At 36.6% G+C, this 9,303-nt stretch overlaps 1 long non-coding RNA gene across 1 annotated transcript; it reads right to left on the bottom strand.

The window, feature by feature from the left end:
- Positions 1-5,953: 5,953 nt before the first annotated feature.
- Positions 5,954-7,732, bottom strand: LOC140954489 (uncharacterized). Its single transcript, XR_012167782.1, has 3 exons — positions 7,168-7,732; positions 6,961-7,080; positions 5,954-6,882 (listed from the first exon to the last, which is right to left on the bottom strand). It is a non-coding gene; the product is annotated as an uncharacterized lncRNA (long non-coding RNA).
- Positions 7,733-9,303: the final 1,571 nt, after the last annotated feature.

Here is a 9,303-nt window from a genome sequence, read left to right as displayed (position 1 = left end):
AACATATGGGATAGTAAACACACTAGGGTCTTTTTACTTCAAAGGCATATTCTTTTGAACAACAGCATATACAACTTCACCCATACTTACCATTTCATGACCTTTCAGTTTGAAAGCTCTCTTGGTAGTACACAACTCCATCAAGAATTTGGCATACTTGGGAATTTGCTTGATAGAATCAAGCAAAGGAATGTTGAGTTTAACTTTCTTGGAAACCTCTAAAATCTCTTTTTCTTTGTACTCTTTCTTTGACCTAGAAGAACTCACAGGAAAAGGTGGAATTGTTTTAAAACTGGATTTCATTGAGTGAGGAGTTACCTTTGGAGTGTTGGTCGATGTTTCAGTTTATGGAGGAGGAGGATGTTCCTTCTTTGTACTCAATTCGGTTTCTATTTCTTCTTCTTCCTCCATCTCAATTTTTTTCAACCTTTTCTCTTCAAGTTCTTTCCCACTTCGCAGCATGATCGCATTAACATTTTCTATTGGATTCAATGCTTGGGAGGGAAATTTTCCATTCATTTGTGCTTCCAATTTCCCCACACTTGAAGCTACTTGCCCCATTTGCTTCTCCAAGTTGTGAATACTTGACCTTGTTTCCTATTGAAAAGTCATGACATTTTGCTGCAAGGTCACAGTGTTAGAGGCCAAAGTTTTCATCATCTCACAAAGATCATCACTAGATGACGACCCCATAACATTGGAGTTTGTGAATGGAGGGGATTGTCTTACTTGATAATTATGTTGGGGCTGAAATCCATGGGAATGGAACTGTCAGCCTTGATTGCCTTATTGAGGTGGGTTCCCATAGCATTAGTTTGATGATCTCTCCATCTGGGATTGTACGAGTTGAAAAAGGGATCATATTTACGCTGGGGTTGTCCGTTGAATCCTCCATCAACTGCATGAACTTGTTCAATGTAATCTTCTTGCATTTTTGGGCACATATATGAGGTATGTCCTTGTAAGAAGCATATGCTACAAACTTTCACCTGTTGTACATTGCCATAAGCCAAAGAACGCACAAGAGAAGTAAGATCATTAACTTTATTTTCAAGGTTAGAAATACTTATCTCATTTACTTGTTTGTTTGCAAAGTCTCCTCGCGTGCCAATTTGTTTCGAGTTGGCTGCCATATTTGAGATCAATTGGTGTGCAACCTTGGGTGTCTTATCTACCAATGCCCCTCCACTTACAACATCAATGATATTATGGTCATTAGGCATCAATCCTTCATAGAGATATTGAATGAGCAGCTGGTCGGGTATTTGATGATGAGAGCATTGAGTACATAGTTTCTCAAATCTTTCCCGATAATCGAAAAGTGTCTCTCCATGAGATTGTCGAATCCCACATATTCTTTCCTAATGTTGGCAACTCGAGATCTGGGAAATACTTCTCAAGGAAAATCTTCTTCATGGCATTCCAAGTTCCAATAGAACCTGGGAGAATAGAGAAAAGCCATGCCTTTGCTGCCCCTTTTAGAGAGAAAGGGAAAGTTTTCAACTTAACCTGTTCTTCGTCAACTCCATTCGGTTTCATGTCAACGCAAACCATATGGAACTCCTTGAGATGAGTATGAGGATTTTCTCCTGCAAGACCATTGAAAAGTTGGCAGTAAATGTATAAAACCAGATTTAAGCTCAAAGTTTACATTATTATCGATGTTTATGCACAATGGTTGATTTTCCATGTTAGGATCAGCAAGCTCCTTGAGTGTTTGTTGTCGTGCAACAGCCATGGTGTTGACGCGAGCTTCCTTTCGTAACCTGCATAAAGTGTTTTCTATTTCGAGATCCATCTGCACTTGACTCTGGTTAGTAGAACGGGTTACAGGCATAAATCTTCAAGAAAACTAAAAGAAACCAACCACACAAGAGATCGAAAACAATGCAAATTGTACGAAAATCCTACGCTAGAAAACTAAAACTGCCTAAAAACCCTAGAAAACAACGGAATTTGAGCTTGATAAGGTGGGGCTAGTGGTTTACATCCAGGGAACAAGAGGACGATACCTAATTCTACCAAAAAATCTGTTTTGAACAGTACTGCTACCGGAAATGAACAGTTCCGCAGCAAGCAAAAATTATGTTTCTCTTTTTTTTTTCAGATAAATAAATAAAAATCACAACAAATAAAAATAATAGCACAAGAATCAACTAAAATTACTTCCCCGACAACGGCGCCAAAATTTTTTGCGATGTCGCGGTCGCACAAATTAATTACCCTAGCTTCAAACACAACTCACAAGATAGTATAGAGTAAGCAAGGGGTCGATCCCATGAGGAAGGTTCAAGTCAGATTTTTATGCTAGATGATATGTAATTTGGGGAGGTTTGGACGTTATCTAAGCTGAAGCAAAAGAAAACAAAAAACTATCAAACAAAATTTAATAAAATCACAAAATTATCAAGAGAACAAACCTTGGTCGCAAGTACACATCCACCAACATAAATCAGAACTGATCATTGAAACAAAACATCAATTTATATTCTGAATATTTAACTCTTCTTAACATTGGTTAGTTAACGGATCCGCCGTATAACTAACCCTAACCATCAAACAACCACAGTGTCCGCACTAGTAATTTAATTCAATGGCAGCCTTAAGAACTAGTTAAGTTGAGGTTTTCGTGTCCTTGCAACCAAGAAAAAGTGTTTAGACTTGCATGTTTGTTGAACAACTAATCAAAAAGAAGGAAGAATGCATAATTTCGAGTTTCTTAGAGGAGGTGGGCATTTTTCTCGACTTGGCTGGCTGCCCCCTTCTCTTCTCTCATTCTTTTTATATCCTAGGAAACCCTAGTCTCTATTTTAGAAAATAGTCCTCCCTTAAGTAGATTGTTTACATTTAAGTAATTCAATAATTATTTTCCTAAAAAAGGAGAAATAGCCTTGCATGAAATCTTCAAGCTTTGACTTAGAAGAGCTAAATTGCTGAAACAAAAACTTGGATATCGGTTTAGATGTTTCGGAACATAATTTGGACTCATTTCTTCATGAAACCTGTTTGCTGGCAAAATTCAGTTGTCATTTTTGAAAACTCATGTAACCCTCATATGACATCGTGTTTCGCTGAAATTTGAAGTTTTTATATCCCTCTGAGTCAGGAATGCAACACAATTTAGTTTTCATCAATTGGACTTCTGTAGCTCCATATATTAAAGTTGGAATGAATGAAGGTCAACATTGGCAGATTGCAAGATTTGACTTTGAAGGCTGTGATTTCCATGCTCTTTCTTATTTTATTTTCTTGCCTTAGATGTATAGAAAGGTATGAATGTTGGATTTTTAATGCCACTAGAATCACATCATTTTGACCTCTTGAGCTCCCGCTCTGCACAAAACATCAACTCAATGTCAAATCTGCCAATTACCTCTAATTTACTCATTTTTTCATCTTTCATCCAAAAGTGCCTTCAAAACATAAAACAAAGAATACGAAGGCATATTATATATAAAACATAGGCAAAACACTAGTTAAATGTGGGTGAAACTATCAAATAATATGGTTGCATTAGTAGTCGCGAATGGTCTCAGTGGTAAAGATAAGGCAATTATGGGTGGACCAGCAACTTGGGATGAGAAAGCTATGATTGAGCTAGATAGATTGGGGGCATTATGAAATGTGAGTCTGGAAGGATCCTTAATGGCTAAACTAAGGGTGAAGTTAATATATCGAGCGCAAATATTAGATGCACAACAGCTTGATGATGAAGTGTCAAAAGTAATAATCAAACTGGAATCGGGGGGTGAAACTCTTTTTTGAATGGGAGATGATGGAATAGTGATGTTGGGGCAACGTATGTATGTGCCTGACAACAAAGTCCTTAAACAAAAGTTACTACGAGAGGCCCACCAGTCTAAGCTCACTGTACATCTAGGTAGTACTATGTACTAGGATCTGAAATAGTAGTACTGGTTGCCAAATATGAGAAAAGAAGTGGCTACCTACGTGGCAAAATGTAGTATTTGCCAACTGATAGGGTTGTTACAACTATTACCAATCCCTGAGTGGAAGTGGGAAATGATCACAATGGACTTTGTGTTGGGACTACCTAGGAGGAGGAGGGGAAATGATACAATCTGGGTCATTGTGGATCAACTAACTAAGTCTGCTCTTTTCCTACCAGTAAAAATGACGGATATAATTGACAAGTTGGCTAAGATTTATGTGAACGAAGTTGTGAGGCCTCATGGAGTCCAAGTATCAATTGTTTTAGACTGAGACCCAAGGTTTACTTCACGTCTCTGGCCAAGCATACAACGTGCCTTGGGAACAAATTTGAATATCAGTATTGCCTTTTATCTGCAGACTGATGGCCAATCTGAGAAAGTTATTCAGATCTTAGAGGATTTACTAAGGGCATGTGCGTTGAAATTTAGTGAAAACTGGGAGGTGCACTATTCACTACTAGAATTCACGTACAACAACAGTTATCAGACAACAATTGGAATGGCCCCATTTGAATCTCTTTATGGCAGCAAATGTACGACACCCTTGTGTTGGGAAGAAGTTGTGGACATAAAATTGTATGGGGCAGAATTAGTACAAATCACTACTGAAAAAGTGAGAATCATTAAAGATTACATGAAGGTGGCTCAGGATAGACATAAGAAGTATGCAAATATTCAAAGAAGTCCCTTTGAATTTTGTCCTGGAGATAAAGCATTTCTAAAGAAGTATGTTTTAGGACCATTTGAAATCCTGAAACGTATCGGACCCATAACATATGAAATAAACTTGCCATCACAATTGGCCAAGGTTCACAATGTATTCCTTGTTTCTTTGCTGTGAAAAGCCGATGTAGACCTTTCGAGAGTGTTACATCAAGTGCCAGTGGAGGTGAGAGAAGACTTAACACTTGAGGTAAGATCGATAAAGATACTTGATTGGGGCTAGAAAGAACTTTGTAATAAGAAAGTTCCCATCATCAGAGTCTTATGGCAGAGCTCACAAATCAAGGAAGAAACATGGGAGAGAGAATAAAAAATGAGACAAAAATCTCTCAGCTTGTTTATAAACTCAGGTATATCACTCAAATTTAGAGGTTGAAATTTCTTATAAGAAGGGGAGAATGTAAACCCCGGTTGAAAAATAGGCAGAAAAGCAATCTAAATGCTTATAGAATAAATGTATCAGAAGTACCAAATAAGCATTAAAACAAACCAAGTACGAAAAAAAATACAGGAAAGTGAATAAAATATTACTTGGAGTGAGTTGCCTGGAAATAAAATTATCAATATGTAACTCAATGAAATTTGAATTCACATGGATAAAAAGTTTATATAGACAAATACCAGGATCTAGGAATTTTATCTTGGAACAAGAAATTTAATCCATGATGTGAATTAGGATAAATAATTTGAAATTTGGAAAGTTAGGGTTCTTGAATGAATTTGGGGGAAATAAAAATTTACTGTACATTTTCATCGAGAATAATGTGAAAGAGTAGAGTGATTAAATTATTGTAGTTGAAGTAAAAAAAATTGATAATTAAATAGAGTTATTGGTCGGACAATGTTGAGAGTCTTTCAATCTTGTTTTATGCTACTTTGTTAATGCTTTATACTCCATGATGTGAATTAATGAATAATGTAGGCAGTAAAACTATTTTTGTTTTAATATCTGGTTGACTCGGATTGACTTAAAACAAATCAAGAGAATGTTGTTTTAACTTTTTTTCTTAAATATAGAGACAACAATATTTTGGATCGACCCGGGTCAACCCACCAAACCTATCACCTTGGTCATGAGCTCAATTAGATATAATAGCTTTATTTTGTGAAATTTATTACTTATTTAATTACCACTACACCATTAAACAGTTTTACCGACTGATTAATTCCGTCGGTGTAAGACATACAATTCGTCGGAAACTTTTCACCAACAGCATCACTAACAAAATACATCTATCAGAATATTGATTGTCAGTAATTTCCATTTCTATCGCTACTTTTGTCAGGAAAAAAACACCGGCAATCTTACAGATGGACAAAGTGCGCCATAATCATAAAACGAAGTTTCAATTTTTAAGAAAACTAAAGTTTTGAATTTTTGGCGACAATTTTTTTTGTCTATATTTCCACTGATACATCACTGACGACCAGTCTGTCGATGATTGTGGCATGTGTAGTAAATATTTCAGAACTCTTTGTATAATACCGATGGATAAAGTCTGTTAGTATTGTCAACGGTAAATCACCAACGGAATAACGCTATCGGTGATTGTGGCATGGGCAGTAAATTATTTTCAACTCTCTGTATAATACCAATAGACTTGTTCCGTCTGTAAGCTGCCAGTATTTATTTAAAAATATTTTTAAAAAATTATTTAGAATAAATAATTAAAAAAATATATTATATTGATTAATAGTAAAAAAAAAACTAATTAACCAAATAAAATTGTATTCAACATCAAAAATATAAAATTAATGTTAAATAATATTCATCCAAATATTCATTATAAATTTAATGTATTTGAAAAACAAAATTAAACTAGCATAACGATAGAGTTGGAGGAGGAGGCTGGTTGTTTTGGGACCGTACGGCCAAAAAGGGGCTGCACATGTATCATCACCCATCCTTGATCTAATGTCCATTACCATTTGACTGAGTTGTTCATAATCTGTTGATAGTCATTCATATTGTTGTTTCAAGGCCATAAACTCCTCAGATTGGGTGCTTGATACTGATGGAGAGCTCCTAATATTTGAGACACTATGGGCTACCCATAAGTTTGGTCGTAGTGTTAGAGAGCTCGTAGACCTGATTTTTATTGGGTCTACAAAATGATCCTACCTCCATCCACAAATCCAGATCGAAATCCAGATGGGTCGAAGGATCGTCCCCATTTCTGTCCCTCAACCAGCTATTATAGGTGTCCTAAAAATTAAAACAAAAATCATCATATTCAATTCAAGAAAATAATAACTTCAAAATAAAATGATTGAACGAACATACCACGAAGTGTTGAGCACAGTTGTCCATGAACTGTTGCACCCCATTTTAGCGGTTTTCACTCTACACGTGTGTCTTGACAAACAGCTCAATTGGGCTCGGCTCACGTCCAAAAGACGTAGCCTATAAGAAAAAAAATGTTGCAACTTAAATATATTTATAAGCAACAACAAATTAATTAATAATATATTTCATTTAAATTAATCTTACCATTTGTTTTGCATGTGCATTGAACGGAACGAAGTCGCCGGTGTGTGTGGTCACCGTACCATGAATTTGTCGGTTCCGGTTGTCGGCACCGGACTATGAGCGTCGTACGAACCACTCAGACATCACATGACTAATATATTGCGTCCATTTATCCCTCGAGATGAATGGTGGTTTGAACTCCCACCAAAACGCCACCTTTTTCTAGCCTTCTAGACCGTTATATCTCGCATATCTTTTTGCTTTTTTTGTGTGTGATACAAAAAATCACGCAACCTACTTCCATAGTAAAAAATTAGAATTTAGAACATAAAATATAAAACAAAAAATTATATTATTTTTTATGTTACCTAGTTGCCGTGTGATTCTCCCATACTCTCCTCACAACATTGTTGTTCGCGCTATCCCACTCAAATTTGTGTTGTGTGTAAATAATTCATTTAAAATAAAAATAGTACAACATATAAAATTAAAAAAAATAATTTATTAAAAATAAGCTAGAAATTAGAAGTGTTGTTACTCATTTTTGGATCCCATGTTTGCTGGAAGATTGACAAAAGCAGATGAAAGAAATATTTTTTTGAAACCTTGTTTGAGCTGTTTTCTGCTTTCTTTATCCTTCCCCTTTGCTGCCTAAATCATCAAGTTTTCTTAGGTTGATCAGTAGTCTTCATAATGCTAAATTCGTTCCCTTTTTATCTGGTCTTTAAGGTTGAATAAATCCCTCAGAATTTGCATTAAAAAAAATAGTTTTGCTGCTGTCGTAATTTTTTGTTCCAACTTAGGCTCTGATTCTGCACTCATCAGACACTAGCTTTTAAATACTGCAGGGCAAGAGAGAGTAAGACTTATACCTGCAGATCCCTGCTTGCAGAAAATGGAGAACAAACCGGTGGGCAGTCCCTGTGTGTTTGCCTTTGATGATGCAAAGAAAACCTTCCTCTTTCACCGTTAGGAGCTATTTTAAAAAAAATTCTTTAGAGCTTTGTTAAGTTCCTTTTCGGTGAAGTAGAATAGATTGAAGATAAACTCCCCCCCCCTTTCACTGTTTCCTTCTATTTTCTGCCCAAACTTCTTCTTGTTCTCTCGGTTCCCTCTTTTCCCTTCCCTTTACGTTTTCCTTTTCCCCTATCTCTACTTCTTTTTTTTTTCTGCGTGTTTAACTCTCTCCGTTTCCTTTTACCCTCTCTGTTTTTGATTTTTTTCTTGCCCTGCACTCATCCTCCTCCCCGTTTTTTCTTTGTATTTAAACTCTCCCTGTTTCCATCTCTTTCCTCTTTTTCTTCCTCTCCCTCCTTCCTCTCTTTTCTCTTCTCTGTATTTAAGCTCTCTCCGTCTTTCCTTCTTTTTCTCCCCTTTTTCTTTTTTTTTCCCTCTTTTTTGCTGCACATCCCCTTGGTTTATACTTTATATAGCCAAACCAAGGTTGAAGACCACCTTAAAACCCTCTCATCCCAGCCGTCTGTGTTTAGGAAAGAAATCCCAGCCCTTAGATGGTGTGAGGCTCCTCTCCCTTTGTCTTCTTTCACAGCTAGCATCGTGGATGTACAAAACCGTTTCCTCGTGATGTGCAACTGAAAACCGGGCGCAAGGAAGAGAGAATAAAAGCCAACGGAAACAGCTGCAGAGGAGGGCAGGAAAATGCAGGCCGGGTACAGTTGCATCCTAATTAATTCAAAATGGGGCTGTTTTAAAACGACGCCGTATTGTTTCCTCAGCTGATGAGAGGAAAAAACGATGCGCATTAATGTGTAAATGAATGACGGCATCGTTTGCTGCTAAAAAAAAATTAAGGCAGCAGCAGCCATGTAATTCATGGTGGCAGATTTTTATTTTCTATTCAACCCCCAGTTTCTTCATACCCTTACGAGAGTAGGTCGAGGCGAAAACATGATATTCAAACGAGAGCAGGATGACCAATTTCTTCTAATTTCATCTTGAATCCACTCCCTTATTTCAATCTCTTTTTTTTTCAATTCAGTCCTGCAAACTTGGGGGGGCAAAATCCTTCTTGCGGCAGAATTTTTGCTTTCTCATTAGATATTCAAACGTGAATATCTTGAGCTTCTAATATCAAAATCAAGTGAATCAAAAACCTAAATTCATCTACACTTGTAGGACTACAACTTTCATGAAGGA

The sequence above is a fragment of the Populus alba genome, chromosome 14 (genome assembly GCF_005239225.2).
Source record: "Populus alba chromosome 14, ASM523922v2, whole genome shotgun sequence".
NCBI classification, from domain to species: domain Eukaryota; kingdom Viridiplantae; phylum Streptophyta; class Magnoliopsida; order Malpighiales; family Salicaceae; genus Populus; species Populus alba.
This window is presented reverse-complemented; position numbering and strand designations above follow the sequence as displayed.